Here is a 24,240-nt window from a genome sequence, read left to right as displayed (position 1 = left end):
CCAAAAAACAGTCTAACAACCATATCATTTTTATAGTCGTTTAATTTAAAATTGACCTCAACTAAAGAGATTGGTCGGCACAATGTTTTCAGCACAAGTCTATTCTTGGTTTAATTTTGCAGACTGCCACTTGGAGATCATCCTCAATGTTCAGCTGTGGCCTGTATTTACTTCAAATGTATTTGATTGCCATAAAGGTGTCAGAAAGTTTAAGCTGGTGCTACAAAGTCAATCTGCTGCAGCCGACACTATTGCTGTGTTGTTAATCTAAACACACCGATCCTATAAAAAAAGAAGAAGAATAATTGAAAGGCTGGGAGCTTTTCATTTGCATGTTGTTTTTATGTAACTGTGAAGTACAATTTTTATCTTCTGTAGGTTATGATAAAATATGTTAATTCCAATAGTTTAACAATATTTGTTTGACTTTTGGAAGGCGGGTCATTACGCTGTGGAGACCCCTGATTAATAAAGGGACTAAGCTGAAAATAAAATAAATGAATGACTTTTGGAAATCACCAAGCGACCCCCACTTTGGGAACCACTGCAATAGTGTGGCAGATTTTACACATTCTCATTTAGTAAAGATGTTTTAATGGCATCATGTATTTTCATCCTGTTCACTTTACATCGATTATCACAATCGGACTATTATTAAAACAGGAACATAACCACATACAAAGACATCTCTCTCTCTCTATGTACATAAAGAGTCTTGAAGTCACTTTTTTTCCACATAAAATTACATAAAAAAAACATGAATTATTTATATGCATACAGAGTATATGTAGTGTGTTATATATATACAAATATATATAATTTTTTTTACTGTGGTACATATGATTTTCAAAAGCAAATAATTTTGTTTTGGATGATTAAAGGAAAATAAAACGTTGACTTTTCAGTTTTATAAAAATATTCTTCTGTTCTAAAATGGCCTACTTAGGAATTTTTAAAACAAAAAAATGAATAATACCAATTTGATTAAATGATGCAATAATGAACTATATTTTAATATTATTATTTAATTTTATTATTACCATTACTTATTAAAATTAGTATTACTATTATTAATATGAGATTATTGTTAATATTAACAGTGAGTGTGCATTAAGTGTTAATATTAACATTAATAATTTATATTAAGTGTTTTAATGTAAATTAAAAAAGTAAAAATAAGTGACCTGTACTTATTTAAACAAAATAAGTAATACTAAATATTATTTAAAATTATTAAACGTCTTGTTGACTATGATTTGACCAATAAAAAAGTTTGTTTTGTCTAATTAGTAGTTTGGCCCTGCTCTTTTAATAGAGACTTTTAATTTGTCTAAATGATTCTTGCTAACTAAAGATGCTTGATGTTTGACATAAGCTGCTACAATCAATTTTAGTGGATTTCTACAGAGAATGTATATCGAGAGTTCGCTACACCAATATGACAAACCTTTTGTGGCGGAAGAGTCAAACACCAAGAAAGGTAGGCTTATAGTTTCATTTTTTTCTTCGATTATTGTAAACTATATCACCATGACCGATGGAAAATCATGGTAAAATGTATAATAATAATTGTTTTTGCTCATATAGTTTAAGAACTCAATATTTCTCCACACGGTGGCGGTATTGACTTTCCAGAAACGGTCCTAACGTTAGCGGTTACCAAAACTTGACGACCAAACCTTTCCATAGCCTATTCCTCGCAGACTTTAATTATATAAACCAGGCTAAACACCCAACGCCGTCCTCACATATCTATTTTAAACTTCTAAATGAAACATAATATGTCCATAAGTACAGTAGGGCCTCTTTGTTTGCTGAGGCAACACAGTCTGTTAGGTGTTGAAACTGATCAACAGCCTCTTTCATTTCACAAGGCCCAGTGTTGTGTTGACATCTTAAATATTTAATACTGAAATGCTCGTACTCCCATGATGTTTGTTGTATTTTGGCACATATTACTCCCAAATCTTGTATAAAAGCACTAGAGAGGGGTTTCAGTCCCTCAGTTGGACAAAACCAGAAAACGGACGGCTGATGCTTGACACTCCATTTGAGTCACCACTTCCATGACAAAGCTATGGACGACATTGATAACACAAGGTTGTTTTCCTAAGGGACATTGGATTATACAAGTTTTTCTTGAATCTTGAAGGACCAGGACCATGATATTCCTCCAGAACAAAGGAGTAACTGTACTTGGTGAACACTTGTGCTGGAAGAACAACTTATTTTGCAGTAGTCGTGAAGTATGAAGAGGAATTCTGTTTGGATTTGTAGATAATGTGGGGTTTTGATGCTGGAGATGCTAATCGATGAACTTGTTATCATGAATCTGAGTAACCTGACACAAGCTGAATTGCTTATAATGGATGATAAGTCGAGAGTCACTGAAACTCTGCATTAACGCGTGAAGAGCAGATGTGATAAGGCCATGGAAAAGGGGCCACGTGTTCGCCTGTTTACTGCCAACAACGGGACAGGGTCTAACATGAGTCACCTGTGTTCAGGGGGATGGGGATACAGCCAGTGCCAGGAGTTTACCAAACAAGGCTTAAAGTTCAGCTATGTTTTAGTGTACACAATTCAAAGTGTGCTCAGTGCTTAATATGGGTGCTGGAGGATAAACAGACTGAAGGAACTGGAAATAAAATTCAGCAATTAATTTTTGGAGTGTGCTGCTGTTTAACTGCATTGCACTAACACTAGTTAGGGGTTTGTGCTCAGGTAAGCATCGCTATTGCTGTCTTCCTCACAAAACTCTCAATGTCAGTGCTGCAGACAAAAATGTTACCTCAAATCAGGTTATATGTGGATATAGTTGTAATTTTCACATGCTGGACAAAATGGTTGAGTTGATTCATTGAAAGCAAAATATTATCAAGACTTTAGATTAAGAGCACTTATTTTAAAAACAAAACAATGATTAAAAAGGCTCATTAAAATACAATAAAAAACCCAGCCAAAACTGGTATTACTGGTGCATAATTTAGCAACTCAAATGCAATTCATGCTCACAATGCACTTTTTTTGCACCGGCAATAAGCCCTCAGATATTAAGATAAATTGACTCACGTTTGTTTCAGTGTCAGTCTATGTTTATCTATGTTACATTTATATGTTGTGGACAAAAACTCATCCCACAGTGTTTGTACTATTGACACAATTGGACTGTATTTCTCTGTAAGCATATTTGCAAAATTAATTTGGTGAATAATAAAATATTTACAAGTCAATAACTTCCAGAACTAAGCAGAGACGCTGGGAATTTAGATTTGGAGATCCCACCTAAAGATCGTTCACTCAAAACGAACAAACTGAAAACACCTGCGCTTGTTCCAAACCTTTACTTACTCTCAGGGCCGTTTATATCGAAGTTGAAATTTAGACGCACCATGTTGGTGTTTCGTAACATCTCATTTTTACGAGGTGGGTCATTAGCCTAACGCTCAACCCCCAACTTGGAGGACCGGGACAAACACTATGGAAAATTTAGCTTACCCAATTTACCTAACGCATGTTTTGGGACTTGTGGGGGAAACTGGAGCACCCGGAGTAAACCAACGCCAACACTGGGAGAACATGCAAACTCCACACAGAAGCTCCAACTGACCCAGCCGGGGCTCGAACCAGCGACCTTCTTGTTATGAGGTGACAGCGCTACCCACTAGGGTTGTCGCGATACCAATAATTCATGTTATAATACTATACCAAGTAGCATTGCGGTACTGTTGTTCATAACTCAAATTACAAACAAAATTATCAGGAATATATTCATGTTTTATATGTTATTATAGAATTTTATTTTGTAGATTAATGACCAACAAAAATACATTAAAATAGAGATACAAACGATACCAAATGAAATTTGTTTCAAAAAGAGCACTTTTCAAACGCAATTAGGTTACATGAAGTGGTCAAAAATTGTTTCAATGTTTCCTGTTGCTATTTTGGGTTTTCATCTATTGTTTTTTTTCTCCAGTCTTATCAGGTAACAATCCAAAGTACTTCAAAGTTTTACTTAGTGAGTCATTCGTTTTCAGAGATTGTCGTGGTTGATGTAGCTATTAAATCATAATGACAGGAACAGAAATGAACAGATTCAGATGTGCGTTTGAAAGCATTTAGTGAGTTCTGCACATGCAACATTATGTATTGTAGATAGACCATTAATGACGATACTGCCGTTTACAAACCACAGCAGCACCATGATATATACCAGTAGTATCATGATACATTTGGAGCCATAGTATCATGATACTACCATAGTACCAGTAAACCGTGCAACCCTAGTACCTACCTGCCGCCCTCCAAACATTTACAAGCCTAATAGTGAATTCCCTTTAAGAAAACAAATCAAAAGAAAAGCACAAAACAGATCTAAACAAAGACAACAAAACTAGAAACAGTTAGCCCAGTTGGTTGTAAAATTATTTTACACAAACTCTCTAAACAGAAAAATCAATCAGTAAATCTATCTATCAATTTACAAATTAAATTTAATAACATTTATAGCATTATTTGGGTTTTGTTGGTTTCTTATAATCTGAATGTCAAACCCAAACAGTTTGTTAAGATTTCAGGCAATTTTACAGTTTCAGCCAAAACCCCCCTAGCAATGACATTACATCATACTAAAATGCTCTCCGAACACTATGTCAGGTATTAGCAATGACCTTACAACTACAACACACTAGTATTGTTGCACTGGAAATAGGGCTGCAAAATATATTGTTTCAGCATTGATATCGCAATGAGCGAGTCCGCAATAGTCACATTGCAGGAATTACAGTTGACAGACATTACAGTACACAACATTGTGGAGTCATTCAATCATTTATTCATTTTCTTTTCGTCTTAGTCCCTTTATTAATCTGGGGTCGCCACAATGGAATGAACCGCCAACTTATCTAGCATATGTTTTACGCAGCGGATGCCCTTCCGGCTGCAACCCATCACTGGGAAAATTGTGGAGTCATTTCAAACTTTAACCTGATGGAGTATACACTAACCTGCACAATATTCACACACAAGATGGTGCCAAACCATCAAAAACACAAAGCTAAACAGAAACTAAACTAGCTGATGGCGCATACACTAACCCAGTGTTTCTCAACCTCGTTCTTGGAGGACCACCAACACTGCGTGTTTTGGATGTCTCTGCTGATGAGCTGATGATCTGAAGTCACGGAAAATGTGCAGAGCTGGTTTTTCTCCAGGAACGAGGTTGAGAAACACTGCACTAACCTGCGAATTATTCACACACAAGATGGCACCAAACAGTCAAAAACTGCAGCGTGACAGAAAATCAGACAGATATGAATGTGGATGTAAGTAAATAAAAGTGAACCTGAAATAAATTTAACATTAGACCGAAAGTTTGTGTATGAAAGTGCATGTGTTTTTAAGGCCTGACTAAGAATTTCAAACAAACTTTTGAGCACAGAAAATTAAACGTTTGTAGCTTAAAGGTTATTTGTACATTTGTCATCAATTAAAATGGTATAGTGTTATTTCAATTATTATTATAATACCGCGATTGTTTCATTTCTGCTTCTGAATACTGTTAGACCCCCCAGAAAGTTATAAATCATTGTTTATTTGCATCTTTTTTCTATTGTATTAAATAGGCATGTCCCGATCAGGCCCTTGAGTCTGAGCCATTTGATTTTGAGTATTTACCGATACCGAAACCCGATCCGATACTTCTATAATACATAAAAAAAGAATAAAAGAACGAAGAAACAGATCCAGGATGTTCCTCATTTTTTATTTAATTCACCTTATTTTAACATTGAACAACTCTGATAACAAACAGAGCACCTCTGTGAGGTAGCTTGAACAATCAAGTAATAAATAACATCAATACTTCACTTTTGACTTTAATGCAACAGTAAATATAAAAAATCTACTATAAAAACAAATAGCACCTCAATTTAAAATACCCGGCAGTCAATCCCAAGTTTACATATCTCACAGTTAGCTATGGCAATGTTGTTCATCAGCTTTATAATACCTCCAGACTGCAGACATACTCGCGCTTTCCGCTTCAAGCTGCTTCCGTGTTCTACTTTGCATTTAACCAATAGCGTCTCTGCAACAAAGTGATGTCATGCAGCATATGTTGCTGTTTCTGTGTGAAGTCAGGAAAGAGATCTAACTCTGTGCCAGCGCATAACTATTGATGTGTTATAAAATAATGAGAATATATATATTTATATACATATTCAAGTCCTGATCAGGAGGTAACGTCCTATTCTGATCGGTCTGGAACCGCGTAATCAGGCCTGATTTCCGATCACGGGATTGGAACTGGACATCCCTAGTATTTAACTGTGCTTGTCAGTTTTATATATGATATTTTATGCAGATACGCTCCCCTACACAATTATCCCAATCAATCTAATATTAGGAATTCTGCACAAGCTATTCAAGTCATCTGGTGAAATTGCATTTATATCACAGTATAGATTGCAGTGAATGAAAATATCACAATGTTAGTTTTTTCTAATATCGTGCCGCCATAACTGTAAAGAAGCACACAAAATACCAACGCAATTTCACGACAATTCGTAACATTTTGATTCAGTGGCTAATTCGAATGAATTCGTACAATGTAATTCGCACAATTTAGTACGATTTGCTCCTCACCCAATGACGGTTGAGTTTAGGGGCGGGGTTGAGTTCGTACGAATTAGCCACTAAACTGACAAAACGTAAAATACTTAGATCAGGCTGAACATACACACATTCCATCATAATTATTAGCCTTATTAGAATTTTTTTTCTTTTTTTTGTGATTAAATTTATTTGGATTTTACATGTGAGTAGTCACAGCATCTTTACAATTTTCTTTCCAATAAACAAAAAAAAGATCCACTTCTCAACCCCCCAGCTCACCCAGAAAACAGCCACCCCACCCAAGCCCCCAGCGATGCCAAAGTCCATGCCATCCCACAAAAAGAATTGTAACCAAGACAAATAACTAATAGAAAATTTATACATACATATAAACATAAGATGGCTGCATGGTGGCCTCACAGCAAGAAGGTCGCTGGTTCAAGCCTCAGCTGGGTTAGTTGATGTTTCTGTGTGGAGTTTGCATGTTCTCCCCGCGCACAGTTGAAATCAGGATTATTAAACCCCCTTTGAATTTTTTTTTCTTTTTTAAATATTTCCCAAATGATGTTTAACAGAGCAAGGAAATTTTCACAGTAGGTCTGATAATATTTTGTCTTCTGGAGAAAGTCTGATTTGTTTTATTTCTGCTAGAATAAAAGGAGTTTTAATTTTTTTAAAAACCATTTTAAGGTCAAAATTATTAACCTTTTTAAGCTATAGTCTGCAGAACAAACCATCATTATACAATAACTTGCCTAATTACCCTAACCTGCCTAGTTAACCTAATTAACCTAGTTAAGCCTTTAAAGTACAGTTAAGCTGTATAGAAGTGTCTTGAAAAATATCTAGTTAAATATTATTTACTGTCATCATGACAAAGATAAAATACATCAGCTATTAGAGATGAGTTAATAAAACTATTATGATTAAAAATGTGTTAAAAAATCTTCTCCGTTGGGGGAAATTTGGGGAAAAACTGTAAAAAGAGGCTTGTGAGTTCAGTGTTTTATATTTAGGTTTATAGCTTAATTTGCTTCGATGCAAAGTTATTTTAAAGCACAGAAAAAAAGACACACTGACATTGGCCCTCTTGTTAAACACGAACAATCTACAATCTACAGTTGGTGCTCCTCCACACCCTTTGTCTATCATTTCGTGTTTATCTTTATCTCACACCCATATCTCCACACATTTTCATTTTTTTTTCTTTTTCGTTCTATCATTTCACTGTTGACATGTTCAACGTACCAAGCTGGCTGTTTGAGATGGAAATGCTGGATGATGCAGGTCCCGGCTCATCTACTTTTCTCAGTATCGTAGCCATAATGTCTTTTTTTTTTCTTCCAGGGCTTGGCACTGTCCTAGGACATGTTTAGGGTGTCAACAATGCACCTGCCGCCTGCCGTCCCCTCTGCTTCAGCAGCACGCGCCACCCGCGACACCCCCTCACCTCTCACCCACTTTACCCCGCTTCACCCTGCCAGCTATAACCGCTTTAGCTCTTATATCACTCTTACCAATCAACTCATCCCACTTTCTGAACTACTGGAACTTGAGTTCTTGTGTGGCCCGTCTTTCTCTCTCTCTCATTCTGGGACAGTTTCTATTTCAGACAGGTGCTGGTGATAAAGCAGGTGTAGCAGGAGATTTACTGATTTCATGGTATTCTGTTGAGCAATAAGTGTGGGGTGTGAGGCAGGTAAAGCCTGCACCCGCTGACTCCTGACAGCCGATGCTAATGGTGCTGTCAACAACAGAGACGTCCAGAACCACACTGTGAGAAATGTTGGGTTCCACGCAATTCCTTCATGTTGTCCCAACACAAATCAATTAAGTTAACTTCAACGTTTTTACAAATTTAAGTAGATTGAACAAAAAACTATTAAGTTGTCCCCCCAAAAACTCAAGAATTGTGTTGTGTCATTTTAAATTCAGTGCTCAGCATAATTGAGTACACCCCATTTTGAAAATTTATATTTGTATCCATTTCTCAGTTAATATAGGCAATGTATTTAGGCAGTGCATTTAAACAAAACAGATTTATTAAACAGATATATTTAATAAAATAATACTTTAGTCACCAAACATATAGAAATTAAAAGATATTACAATTAAATTTAAGCAAGATATTGCAAAAATAAATGACAACCTACAGAATTTCAACTACGTTTTTTCATTTTTGTGCTTCTCTTAATTGTTTTTTAAGCTTGTATTTAATATTTTTCTATAACATATAAATTTGAATGTACTAGTTTTTGGACCGTTATCGTAAGTTATTTTGTTAGATAAGCTCCGCATTTGGCTTTAGTACTGACTAATCTAATGTATATGCACAAATATAATATTTTATAGCTTCCTATTAAAAATATGAATTTAAAAGATAGATTCGTGATGGGTGTACTCATATATGCTGAGCACAGTAAGTAGTTTGAACAAGCAGCAAAAGTCTTTTTTTTAGGGCAGAGATGCTTCTACATTCTAGGTGGGTTATTGAAAGCTAAATTTGGCTGAAATATGTTCAATTTATAACTCAATTTCAACACTCAACACTGAAATAAAATGATTAATTGGATTTACTGAATTTTTTAAGGTACGTTATTCCAAACTATTTATATGATCAATTAAAACAAATTAAATGTAGTAATGCTCAACTTGTTTTGTTTGTTTAAATTCTGCATATATCAATTGTTTGCAACCAATTTTGCAGCTACTTACCTTAAAAAATGAGTAAATCCAATGAATAATTTTTCTTTTCAGTGGATGAGTTTGACCATATTTTACCTACATTCGGGTATTTAGAGTATATGCTTTGCTTGTCTCAGGATGGATGAAAGTGACATTTTGCCAGTTTGAGTTGAAATACATTTTGCACACACAGTACTTTTCAAGATATTGGGGTTATGATTGATTTCCATTTTGTTCACCCATCAAGGCTTTTACTTATTTATTGATATTAAAAACACAGTAAATTTTATTTATTTAGGGTGGCACAGTGGGTAGTGCTGTCACCGTACAGCAAGAAGGTTGCTGGTTTGAGCTCTGGATGGGTCAGTTGGCATTTCTGTGTGGAGTTAGCATGTTCTCCTCGTGTTGGCGTGGGTTTACTCTGGGTGCTCCGGTTTCCCCCACAGTCCAAAGACATGCGCCATAGGTGAATTGAATAAACTTAATTAGCCGTAGTGGATGAGTTTGTCTGTGAATGTGAGTGTGTTTGGGTGTTGCCCAATAATGGGTTGCGGCTGGAACTTCATAGATTGTGGAAAATTTGTGAATTCATGTATTGCTTATGCACAATTAAATATAATTGATTTAATAAAAACAACAAAGCTATTTTGATCAAACAATTTTAAACATATGGATAGTATTGTGCAAAAGTAGATAACTACTGATTAATTCATTTTCCTTCAGCTTAGTCCCTTATTTATTAGGGGTCGACACAGCGGAATGAACCGCCAACTTATCCAGCATATGTTTTACACCGCGGATGCCCTTCCAGCTGCAACCCAGTATTGGGGAACACCCATACACTCTCATTCACACACATACACTAGGCCAATTTAGTTTATTTAGTTTATGGTGAGTTTATTTAGTTTCTAGTGAGATATATGTTCTGTTGTGTTGATGCCTGATGCCTGTTTTCCTTCTCGTAATTCTTACTTAAGATGCAAATAGCAATGGCACTGTCCTCTGATGCCACTGAGAAGACACACTTTCAGCTGCTGAAGACTTGTTCACAGTTCATGACATAGTGAGCATGATGCAGTTTTAAAGCATCAGTCACTTGAACTGAAAAAGTGAATTAATAATAAGAAGAGCTTTTAAAAACATCAACATCAAATCTCAGGACAAGTCAACTTTTGGAACAAGGTTTTGTCAGTCTAACTCAGTATTTAAGAAGAAAACAGCGCGTTATCTCAGCTTAAATTGCCCATTGTAATGACCAAACTATTTACATAAATGAGAGAATAGCAATGGTTGTTTATCAGAAAGATCAGAGGGCAGTGAATTATCATGTTTGAGCACTTCTTGAGCATTCTTCAGAGCTGCTATTAGCATTAAGACATCATGTCAGGCTTCAGAAAACCTGCTGCTCGAGAGCTCCAGCTTGACCTCTATTTGCATAACAGTGACATTTTTGTTTGTGCTCCAGAGCTTTTGTTTGCAGAGCGAGTGCGCGTTTCAGGTTATTGGGGTGTCAGTGCACCATCAGGACAGCCTTGGGGCGCCCGATATGGCTTGTGAGGGCATGTTTTTCCACCTCTGACAGATCCGCAGTTCATAAACTCCTGTCAAAGCCTGTCATTCCGTTCACACTTGAGCGCATCGTCCACGCCTACTGGAAATCTAACGGGTCGAACGGCGACAAATGACGAACATCTGATGACTGGGATACTGCATGTTCCAGGAGAAATTAAAAACTAATTAATGTCATCCTGCTTTCACACCTGTTTCTCCTCGCTTGTCACTTTTGCTGTCAGTGATGAATGGCTTTTATGGAAATCCTTCACACGGGCATGCAAAGCACAGTTCTTCTCTTTTGAATATTAATCTTGTTTAAAATCGGGGGATGATTTTTACTGTGTGTATGAGCCCGGTTGGATTGAGTGAAATCCCCCAAAAATTGTGCTAGGAACCTCTGACATAATGAAAGAAAACATGATTTAAAAAACTGCTTAACTTTCTTGTAGCCTACACCTTTATTAAAAATCCACATTAGCATAATACATCACCTCACCATACTATTCTTCGGCTTAGTACCTGATTTATTATGGTTGTCACAGCAGCATGAACCCCCAATTACACTAGCATATGTTTGATGCAGAGGATGCTTTTAGAACAGGCATGGGCAAACTCGATCCTGGAGGGCCGGTGTCCCTGCAGAGTTTTGTTCCAACACTAATCAAATACACCTGAACATCCTAATTAGTGTCTTCAAGATCACTAGAAAGCTACAAGCAGGTGTGTTTGATTAGGGTTGGTGCAAAACTATGCAGGACACCGGCCCTCCAGGATCGAGTTTGCCCATCCCTGCTTTAGAATCATAACCCAGTACTGGGAAACACCCATACACACACACTAAGGCCAATTTTGCTTTACCCAATTCACCAGTGTTGGGTAAGTTACTTTAAGAAAGTAATAGTTTACAAATTACTGATTACTACTGGAAAATTTTAATCTGATAACAATACTAATTACTTAATGTAAAAAGTAATCAGATTACTAATTACTTTACTCTGAAGTTACTTTTAAAACATAAAATATAGCTATAAAATACAAAATAAACTCTTTCAGTTATTTAATATTCACTGAAAAACATTACAATGGGTTGATCACAGCAGCTTGACATATTCAAAAGACTTCTCTCATCATTCACTTTTTCTTTTTTTACACAAAAGAAGACATGAAGAAAACTGGATACCTGTAACCACTGACATCCAAAGGATAAAAAAGCACTGCAGTGTTTGGGTGTTCTGTGTTTGTCTGAGGCAATTAGTCTACTGAATTGTGTATATTCCGAAGTATGAAGCTGATTCTTGTCAAGTGACCTGTGGTTTTCAACTAGGTGCGCCTGGTAAATGTGAGCGCACAATATGCGCTCCCAATATGTGCGTGAACGCAAAAGACGCCATATGTGAACAGCCCCATAGTCAATTACGCTTTTCTTCACATTCAGAAGGTACCTTCAATCTCGATCCTGCACAAAAAATTCAATTTAGCCTGTTTAGGCTGAGTTGGGCTGCTGTGTTTTTGGGCGCCGGTGTCCACCTTGTTGACAAGTATTGTCATAGAATGCTTTCTGACTAAGTTTCTGGTTGAGTTAAAAGCAGTCGAAAATTCTTTAGAGTCTGCATTTCACAGCAATATTTTGTTTTTACGCTCAATGAAATCAAAGTAATGTCTGCATTTTCACTTGAAGAAGCAACCACTCTCGATAGCAGCTATTTCGGCTCACGTTCTCCAGGAATTTAACAGCGCATGCTTATTAACTGACATTGCAATGGAAAACGTTTTTAAACAAATTTAAACTGCAATTCGTTACATTACTGCGTTCCTCAAAACTGTAATTAGAAGACAGTGACGCATTATTGTGGAACGCATTACACCCAACTCTGCAATTCACCTATAGCGCATGTCTTTGGACTGTGGGGGAAACCGGAGCACCTGGAGGAAACCTACACGAACATGGGCAGAACATGCAAACTCCACACAGAAATGCCAACTGACCCAGCTGGGACTCAAACCAGCAACCTTCTTGCTGTGAGGTGATTATCCCTGATTCTAACGTTGCTGGGATATAAGAGACTGCACAGAGATGGAGACAGAGATTAACTATTTTTAAAAAATCCACATGGAGACAGGGAAATGGAGACTCATCCACACAAGATGGTACAAATAAACTCCAAGATGCAGTGTATTCACTAGCAAGACCAGACCTTGAACTGAAGGAAACTAAATTCGCAAGCAGATAATGAGGAGAACTGAACAAAGGAACATGAAAAAGGGCTAACAGATAACAGTTCTTCCAATAAGTTTCATCAATGGGAAGGGACAGAGAGTTTTTGTAAAACAAGTGAAGAGGAAGGAACCAGACATGACCAGGGTGGTGAAGACACTGAGATGAGCAGGAGGAAGATGACAAACAGGACAATGGCCTATGATGGAGTCAAGAGACTAAGGAAGCCAGAGTGCAGGACAGGTTGATAACAGCTGGGGGCTACCTAACAAAGACTCCGCTGATGATATTGGAGCCCAAAGCAAATTAGGCCTAGAGATGAGGAACTGGCAGATGAAGAGCTGAGTGGAGCTGACCAACCCTGTTCCTGGAGATCTACCTTCCTGCAGATTTCAGTTGCAGCTCATATCAAACACACCTGCCTGTAATTATCAAGTGCCATTCAGGTCCTAATTAATTGGTTCAGGTGTGTTTGATTGGGGTTGGAGCTGAACTCTGCAGGAAGATAGACTCACATGACGTCACTACTCAGTTTCTCTATAGCTGGCCAGGCAGAAGATCGCTATTTATTTAATTTTTAATTTTTTTTTTGTATGTCCAGTGAAGTACGTATCAGAAAAAATGGTGTCTCCAAACCAGAAATATGTGATCATCGTCCATATTACTGTTTACCATACACTTACTTACCCTACATTACCAAGGCCACGACTGACACCATTTGTCATAAGCATTCTGTTACCACAGTGGGAAAATGAAATAATTTCTTCTTGTTTACAATTGGGCTCCCTTCGCAGTGCACTTTGAAAACATTGATGTCATTTTGAACACAGCCTCATGACCAAAGCTATAGGTGACCTATTATTTCATTTATGTTACGTCTCCAAAGCTTGTAAAAACATAAATATATAGCATACGTTAAAGGTTTTAATTTATAGTGGGTTATTTATTAAGTATCTGTACTGTATATGACGTGGGCCTGTTGGTTAGAACATTTCTGCAGTGGTTTGCATGTGTCAACTTGTAAAAGTAGACTTTTTAAAAAAATAAAATAAATAAATAAACAATATCCTACTTAATAATATTCATCATCATCATCATCAGTAATATTATTATTATTATTAATAAAGTAGATTGTTTTTATTTCCTAAAAAGTAATAAATATACATTTTATTTCTTAATAAATAGCCTCATTATTTAGTTATTTATATGATTTATATATTATATTAGAATACATGTTAGCTTTTGTAAGTAGTTTTATGTTTTACAATAGATTATTTATTCATTCATTTCCTTTTTGGCTTAGTCCCTTAATTTATCTGGGGTCGCCACAGCGTAATGAACCACCAACTTATCCATCAGCGGATGCCCTTCCAGCTGCAACCCATCACTGGAAAACATCCATACACACTCATACACTACAGACAATTTAGGCTACCCAATTCACCTATACCACGTCTTTGGACTTGTGGGGGAAATCGGAGCACTCGGAGGAAACCCACGCCAACATGGGGAGAACATGCAAACTCCACACAGAAATGCCAACTGACCCAGTCGAGGCTCGAACCAGCGACCTTCTTGGTGTGAGGTGACAGTGCTACCCACTGCGCCACCACATCGCCCCAGAATAGAATGTGTAATGTTCTCAATAATATATATATATATTTTTATAATTATTTTTTCACCTTTATTGGATAGGACAGTAGAGAGTATTGACACAAAAGCAGAGAGAGGGGAAGGATTGGCAAAGGACTGCGAGGCAGAATCGAACTCTGGTCGCTGTTAGCACCACAGTGCATGAGTCAACACACTAACCACTACACCAACTCTCAATAATACTTGTAAAGGAAACACAGGCCATATATGTGCCATTTACATATATTTTAATTAATATGGAAAACGAGTGCATGTTTTTACCAAAAATAATATTGGATTTTTTAAATGTGTGTGTGTGTAAAACAATATAATTTGCACAAAGAAATTGAGTTCTTCTTCAAAGAAGTTGTTACCACAGCGTTTAGAGCATCATTATGGCCGCTTTACGTTATAACTAACATGGTTCAAACGATGGACCTGCGACAGAGAAACACTCGTCACTACATTGTTCTTTTCCCAAACAATGCATCGTACTATGATAGTTCAGCCACGAGTTACGTCGTTGTTTAAGAAATGCACCCCAGATCGGCACGTAATGAAACAGTTTAGCAAATCATTCAGCCTGATAGTAGAAAAGAAGCTTCAGAGCTGGACAGAGCAGGTGAGAGCACTGAAGAGTCAGAGAAGCCAGAGTTAAACCAGAACTCAACTAACAATGCATTTTCCGGCCACCTAAACACCCTTTTTTGTGTGAATGAATGGCCAAACATTATGCAACCTTTCAGTTTTTAGCTGAAAATGGTGTCATGTTATTTGCCACTGGGTTGCGGCTGGAAGGACATTTGCTGCGTAACACTAAAACATTTGTGGAATAGTTGGCAGTTCTTTCTGCTGTGGCGACCTCTGAAATAGAGACTATAAGACAGAAGAAAAGGAATGAATTTTGTCATCTTAATCATACCTTTTAAGCTCACAGTGAACGTTTTTATTCACATCAGTAGAATTTCACTATTTCTAGTTCAAATCAGCTCTTAATTGATTTTTTATCTTTTTATTCTTGAACACCTGACCTTAACAAAACTGAACAGAGAAACAGAGAAAACGAACAGAGAAAATGAACTGCAGAAGATTTTTACAGCAAAAAGAGCCCAGCTCTTGCATCATCTTCACTGAGGCTTCTTCTATATCGCTCAAAGTATATCCGAGACTATTCAAAGCCGTATTGAGTCGATAGTTTCAGATGTCAGGCACATGGTAGTTTTGCACCAGACAGAAGAGAAGGTGATGCTCTGATTTATCGCGCACTTTGTCTGTAGCCACAGGGTTCAACAGAAGATCCCAGTAATCCATCAGTGCTAACGGATGTAAATGCCTGTCGGAGATCCAGTTTAGCTGTAACTCCCGGTTCAGATGCTTGTTCTTTGTGACTTGATGAAAGGAGAATATGGAAATGAGTCACAAACGTTTGCATGTCCACCTGCACAGACTTGTAAAGACTCTGGAAAGGAGTCATTGGATATAATGAGTATCCCATTTAAGCTTCTTCCATATTCCAGTGTCACATTTCGCAGTCCGTTGGGAGACAATTATAATCAGTGTTGGCAATACACTACATATCAGTTAAAGGGATAGTTAACCCAAAATTAACATTTCTTTAATAATTTACTCCCCCTTTACTTGTTCAAAACCTGTTTGATTTTCTTTCTTCTGTTGAACATAAAAGAAGATATTTTGAAGAATGTTGGTTGCTGGTACCTTTTGACTTCCATAGTAATTTTTTCTCCTACTATGGAAATCGATGGGTCTCAACAACCAACATTCTTCAAAATAAATTCTTTTGTGTTCAGCACAAGAAAAAAGGTTTAAAATCACTTGATTATTACTAAATTATTAGGTCATTTTCATTTTTGGGGGAATTATCCCTTTGAAGTAGCTAAGGTACTGTCAAACTACCCTCTGTCAAACTGCTGCTTTTTTCATAATGACATATATTATATAAAAAAGTCAATAAGAATTAATCAGGAATCTTTTTAAATGCTTGCTACTTAAAATAGTGCTATACGGATATATTATGACATCAACACTTAGGGTCCTATCAAACACCCGGAGCAATAAGGCGCAAGACATGTTTGGCACGATTTCTTGCTATTTTCAGACCAGCGTAACCCTAATTTTTTGGTTTTGCAAATGTTACAAAAATTATTATTTACTACATAGATATATATAAAAAAAACCACTACCTCTATGCTTTCCTAATGTCAGGGGGCTTTTTTCAGTTTATTCATGACAATTTGCATTTGTATAATGTTGTTATTTATTATATGCATATTTATATTTGTTTTAATAAAGACAAGTTTAGATTTGTCCACCTGTCGGGTTTTTGGAGACGTATACTTCACCATATGGGGCATAAGAAAAGGATGTGTGTTTGGATATAACTGACCACACTTCAGACTTATTCACTACTTATTCACTAGCTGGAAATAGTTTTGAAACAAATCTTTGCGCCTAACAAACTAAATTAAAAATGTAGGCTAATGGATGTCTTCAGTTTAGTGCGAACAACACAGTTGTCTTATCCATGAAATTAAAGGAGTAAAGTAAAGAGTAAAAGTAAAGTAAAGAGGCTGAATGGAAGAGGCTTGTTCTTTATCCTCGCGCTGCAGATGATCTGTTTAACTGTTTTCTCGCTAGTGAAGCATTCAGTTTTTCCACTTACAAAGTCCGGCAAATAGCAACTGCAACTTACAACTTAATTTTTTATGTTCAATCCACTTAAATTTATAAAATCAGTTAACTTAATCTATTTGTTTTGGGGGTTACCAACAATTTTTACTGTGTGTGAAAGTGCTATACAGAACCTTAAAATAGATTTTAATAATATTGTCAATAATATTACATTTACATTTACATTTAGTCATTTAGCAGACGCTTTTATCCAAAGCGACTTACAAATGAGGACAAGGAAGCAATTTACACAACTATAAGAGCAGCAGTGAGCAAGTGCTATAGACAAGTTTCAGGTGTGTAAAGTCTAAAGGGAGAGTTTAGGGTTAGGAGAGTTATATTTTTAATATTAGTGTTCTTACCATTCATTGTATTAATTATTGCTTGTTAATATGTTATTTGCTATCTGTAGTTTAGTCTTGTATAGCAGGGTGTTGTTAAGGTTTAAAAAAAAAATAAATGCACATTAATAACTAGGGATGCTCCGATCGATCGGCTAAAGATCGGTATCGGCTGTTATTCACAAGACATGACTCGATTGCAACTCGTTGATCTGGCTGATCTCATGAACCGATCACAAGTGTTTGTTTTCAAGTTTACAAGCAGAGGAAGATGCATCCGGGTAATGCGCCCAGGTTATGCATCAGCAGCGCTACAACACATGAGCAATGCTTCCAAATTGCATTATTAGTCATTTTTCCTACCATTTTTTAAATCTGTTTTATCCATTTTCTTTTTGTATAGCTGCTTCTGACCATTACATGTATGCAACATCCTTAATTTATTATCCTAGGTTAGGCAAGATCTCATACTTAAAGGGTAATTGTGCTTATGCAATGTAAGAATCTGTACTCTGCATCGGCCGATCACCACGACAAGGAATCTGTATTCACCTTTTTATTTGTATAGCGCTTATACAATGTAGATTGTGTCAAAGCAGCTTCACATAAAAGGTAACAGTAAATAGGAACAGTGTAGTTCAGTTTGTAGTGTTTAAGTTCAGTTCAGTTGAGCTCAGTTCAGTGTGGTTTAATAATCACTACTGAGAGTCCAAATATTGAAGGGCAAATCCAACGATGCGCAGCTCTACAGATCCCGAACCATGCAAGCCAGTGGCGACAGCGGAGAGGGAAAAAAAACTTCACTAATGGCGGAAGTGAAGAAAAAAAACCTTGAGAGAAACCAGGCTCAGTTGGGCACGACCATTTTAATTTCTCCGCTGGCCAAACGTCTTGTGCAGAGCTGCAGTCTCAGTGGCGGAGGCTGGAAGCTGGCCTCAGCGAAGACTCGTCTGTCTCTGGAGCGTCACAGGAATCAGTCTCATGTTCTCCACTCCTCCATGACCACCACAGTAGCTGCTCAGGATTCGGCCAGGTCCAGGATATGGAAACCTTGGGATCATCTCGTCGTTGGTCTTGGATCGAATCAGTGACTCTGCATAGTCTGAGGGCCTCGGGAAGAGTATCCCCAGGTGGAAATGGAGAATAAAGAAAATACTTAGCGTAGCTGCTGTTCATAGTGTATATAAACAAGATGCAGAACCTGTGTGGAAGCCCCCTAAGTGGTGCACTAAGTGTATGCTTTACTGAACAGATAGGTCTTTAATCTAGTTTTGAATTGGGAGAGTGTGTCTGAGCCTCGGACGTTATCAGGAAGAATGCAAAGTATCGGATGCAAAAATTCTGATCGGAGCATCCCTATTAATAACTTCTTTGGTCGCACTTTATTTTGATGCTCAGTTTGTTGAAGTTACATTGCATCTACATGCCAACTAATTCTCATTAGATTATAAGTAGACTGTTAGGTTGGGGCAAGGGTTAGTGTAATTTGACATGTACTTGCAAAGTTTCTTATAGTCAGTTAAATGTCTGTTGAAGGAGCAGTATCAGCAGATATTAAGCAGACAGTTTACTAATACTCAAATGGACCATCAAAATAAAGTGTTACCACTTCTATTATTATTTTTATTGATGCGAATTTTTATTCAACAAAATACAATAATAAAAAATTACAATTGACATTGAACATTAATAAAATAGTGAATAAGTGAAAACAAATGAATATAATAAGGAACAAAAAGAGAAAACAAGGGAAATAAATGGTAAAAAAACAAAACAAATAGTAAATAGATATAAAGACCATATTTTGGCAAGATGTCTTCAAAATCCTCCAGGACGCATTTACAGTACAGTATAGCCATTAGGAGTGTATTTTGGTAAAACTGAGTGACTTTTTGCTCTCTGCTGGTCATGAGGTTAAAGATGTGACAGCATCTGAAATACACAACTGAGTTACAGTTACAGTGCTCAGCATATATGAGTACACCCCTCACGAATCTATCTTTGAGATGTATAATTTTAATAGGAAGCTCTACAATATTATATTTGTGCATATACATTAGATTAGTCAGTACTGAAGCCAAATCTGGATTTTATCTAACAAAATAACTTACGATAACGGTCCAAAAACTAGTACACCCAAATTTATGTTATAGTAAAATATTAAATACAAAATTAAAAAGAGGAAAAATCAAGAGAAGCAAAACAATTGAAATTCTGTAGGTTGTAATTTTGTTTTTGCAATATTTAGCTTGAATTTAATTGTAATATCTTTCAATTTCTATATGTTTGGTGACTAAAGTATTATTTTATTAAATATATCTGTTTAATAAATCTGTTTTGTTTAAATGCACCAAAACACATTGCCTATATTCACTGAGAAATGGATACAAATATTCATTTTCAAAATGGGGTGTACTCAATTATGCTGAGCACTGTAAGTTACAGTGTGTCTCTTCCATTTGTTTAGGTAAAAACACGTATGTTTATGAAAGACAAATTCAGCAAAAAAAATGACAGTATGTGATTGAATTACCATGTTAAAAAGAAAAGGTAACGCAATGGGATTTCATGTTTTTGTGATTGTTTATGCATAACTCCAAGAGAAGAGTTATGTTTAAAATATTAAAGGGATCTTCGGGATGATATGGTTCTAAGTAGATCAGTTATGTGCAAAGAACCTTTAATAGATCTTTATTAGAGTGTTCTTATAGTAAGCTACTCCCCAGACCTTACAGATATTATAAACAACGTCACCGTGGTTACATTTTTGCATAATTCATTGTGATTATGGTGTTTTGGTGCCAATATTTATTAACGCCAAGACAAATCTGTTGAGAAACGTTAAAGCTAATCCTCTGGCCAGACGATGACAAGCCAGAATTCACTCTGACTGTCGCCAAAAAGTGTCTGAAAGTATGAGAGTTGGTGTTGTTTTTGTATCTGGCTTCTCTCAGGCGTCCTGAAGGAAACCCGTGGGACTGGTGCTGATCTATAGGGGTAGAGAGCTGGGATATAGGGGTCCGACAAGCGATCAACGAAAATGAGGCATGCCGGGGCAGGACATGTGGCACAGAGAGAGGTTTGTTCATATCTAATGTTATCTCGGACTGATGTTCAATGCTCTGCTTTACACAATCGCCTGCCTGAAGAATGAGGACGTGAGGACGGTTCGCACCTCCTTCCTTGAATAATTGTGCAACTGACCACAGCTTTCGAAGGACATGAACTTTCATTTAATGTAGCTTTGGTATTTTTCGTTTTGCATTGTTAAGACTTCAATAAAATAAAATAAAAATGATGAAATCTAAATGTAATTTTATTGTATTTTAGATCAGATGACCATTAGTGTAATATCGTCCTGAGACCCCGCACATTGATTGTGTCCTCTGTAGTGGACATTGTGTTTCCATGAATTTTCTTAGAATTCTTTGATCTACTCTGTTAAATCCTGTTGTACTGCTCAGAGGACATCCTGGGCTTTCATTTGATTGGCTGGCATGCTAGGAACCACTTCTTATACTGCATCCAAAATGGCCGACATACAAAAAAGCACATTTTATGGGAAGGAGAGAGGTATGTAAAATTTAGCTTTTAAATGTTTTTTTTACTATTATTATTACATATATATTTGTTTATTAAAGTGTCAGGAACAATACATTTAGCTTTTAAAGCTGTTAACTTGTTTGTTTCAAAATAGCATACTTTTTAAATGCTCACTATAGTAGACACAGGACGATCTTAATGTAATTAATGACTGCATGTTGTAGGGGGCAGAACTGAAGCAGAGAGGATTCTTTATAAGATAGTTCAGAGAGACTCTCACTTAGAGTCTGACAATCAGACAATTAGAGAATTAGAGACAATTAGAGAATGACAATCAGTTTTAAATCGCTTTTATATAAAAATGTTTATTTTTTTTGAGTTCGGCTCTTTCAAGAATTTCAGTACAAATGGAAAAAATGGCTTTTGTTTTGTTTTTGTTACATTAATATTGGATTAATGACCCTTTACACCCATATCCTGTACAGTTTTGTTGTCTGAGTGGCGGTCGTTTCGAACTAAAATGGTCCTGTGGTCCACGACATGCTGTAAAATAAAAATAAAAACAAAATGTAAAAACTCTAAATTGTAGAATTTTTTTAACCCAAAGGATGTAGGAAATCACAGAAAAAAAAGATTAAATTTTTCTTTGGGTCTCAGCAGGATATGATATATAATTAAATAATGTGGTAATGAACAAATTAATAAATCAGATTTATTAAATTTACTTTATTCAAATTTCTTGAATAGGTGGCACACTGGCTCACAGCAAGGAGGTCACTGGTTCAAGTGCCGGCTGGGCCAGTTGTTGGTATTTCTGTGTGGAGTTTGCATGATCTCCTTGTGTTAGCTTGTGTTTTCTATGGAAGCTCCGGTTCCCCCCCACAGTCCAAAGACATGCGATATAGGTGTTTCCCAGTACTGGGTTACGGCTGTAAGGGCATCCAGTGCATAAAACCATCCTAGGCTCATTCTGACAACATACCCCATACACAATTCTGGAGAGCACCAAATACATCCCAGGAGCTATGTTTTTTTTGCAGTTTTTGTTTTCATGAATCCACCAGAGATCACTGTGTACACTTTGAGATCTCAAATTTCTCTCGCAAGTGCCATTTGTGCCTGCTGTTCTCATGTAAATCCACCAGAAGCCGCTGACTGACCCACCCTCCCCCTTCCCTAAACCCAACCGACAGTTTTAAAAAGCAATCCAGAAAAATAAAAGACCTTGTCTGATTTTTACCACATTTTCAGATCTTACCACATTCTCATCCTATTATTGACTTGTTTATTTAATTTTTTTTGCCTTACCTGCTTTCTTAAACCGTTCTACACTGGACTCGAACACTTTTGTCATGGTCAACTTCTCTCTGCATCTCAAGTTCACCAATGTACATGGCAAGCTAACTGGACAAACTTTTAACAGTGGAAAAGCCATCCATACGGAGGTAAGCGGTCAGCTGATAAGTGTGGAAAGGCTTCATACTGCTCCATAGCATTCGTTTAAAGACGAAATGCAGCCATTTGTACTTCTGGCTACATAATTTGCGATCTCCAGAAACGTATATAGGGCCACGTTTTCAGAAGGAGCCTGTGTTGTGTAAAACACATGCTGGAATAGTTGGTGGGTCATTCCACTGTGGCAACCTCTGAAATAGAGACTAAGCTGAAGGAAAATGAATGAAACTTCTTGAATTAAAAAAATAAAATCTATAGAAATGTAATAATAAAAAAAAAAAAAAAAAAAAAAACACTTGCTTTAGTTTCAGTAAACTTTGTCTATATTTTAAATGCATCATTCTAATTAAATAAAATCATAGACATCAAAAGCTAAATATAAAAAAAATAAAAAAATAAAAAAAGTTAAACTAATGCACAGTATAATGTTGTCACAGAAGGAGGACTTGGACGAGGACGGAGCGAGTAAGTAAACCGTTTATTGTCAATGATGAATTAAACAGATGAAATGTCAACAGGTAAAGTCTTTATCTTGCAGGAGGAGAGCAGTGGAGCCGTGATGGAGTGAGATGGCTACTGATGACAACAATCATGACAGACAGAATCGGGAGACACACAACCAGGATGTATTCACACTAGGAAGAGACACAGGAAGCAGACAAGGTAAGTATCGCTCATAGGTAACTGGAATAGACTGACCATTTTTGTCCTTCTCGATGCGACAAGGCCAGACCCTGAGTGAAGGAACATGCAGGTATTTATGGGCAGGTATTTATGGGTGACTAGTGATGATGACGTGCAGGTGCGCTGGGTGATTTGAATTCAGGTGACGTGGATCTTGCTGATCGCGATGACTGAGGACGGGGTGAATCATGTGACTGTGAGTGGGGAGAACCTGGCCTGGCTGTGACAAATGTCTTACAATAACAAAAAATAAAACATTTAACATAACAGCAACACTTTATTCTCATTCTCACACATTCTCACTTATTAGCATAATTTTAAAAGCTTTTATAAACATATTAGCTATTTATTAGTGCGTAGCCTATAAATACATATTCAGTATGATCATGTTCTACATCCCTAATCCTACCTTACTAACTATTAATAAGCTGCAATTTAGCTTAACAAATTGTAGTAAATGGTTTGTTAATAGTGAGCATTTAACCTTAAAATAAACTGTGACCAACATCGGAAACATTCATTCATTTATTTATTTTCCTACGACTTTGTCTCAATACCAGAGGTCGCCACAGCGGAATGAACCGCCAACTATTACAGCATAGGTTTTACACAGGGGATGCTCTTTCAGCCACAACCCAGTACCAAGAAACACCCATACACTGTGACATTCACACACACACTCTCACAATACGTCCATTTTTTTATCCAATTCACTATAGCGCATGTCTTTGGACTGTGGAGGTAACTGGAGCACCCGGAGGAAACCCACACGAACTCAGGGAGGACATGCAAACTCCACACAGAAATGCCAACTAACCCAGCCGG

Source organism: Danio aesculapii, chromosome 21, assembly GCF_903798145.1.
Source record: "Danio aesculapii chromosome 21, fDanAes4.1, whole genome shotgun sequence".
NCBI lineage: Eukaryota > Metazoa > Chordata > Actinopteri > Cypriniformes > Danionidae > Danio > Danio aesculapii.
The sequence above is the reverse complement of the archived record's forward strand: the minus strand, read 5'-3'. Positions refer to the sequence as shown.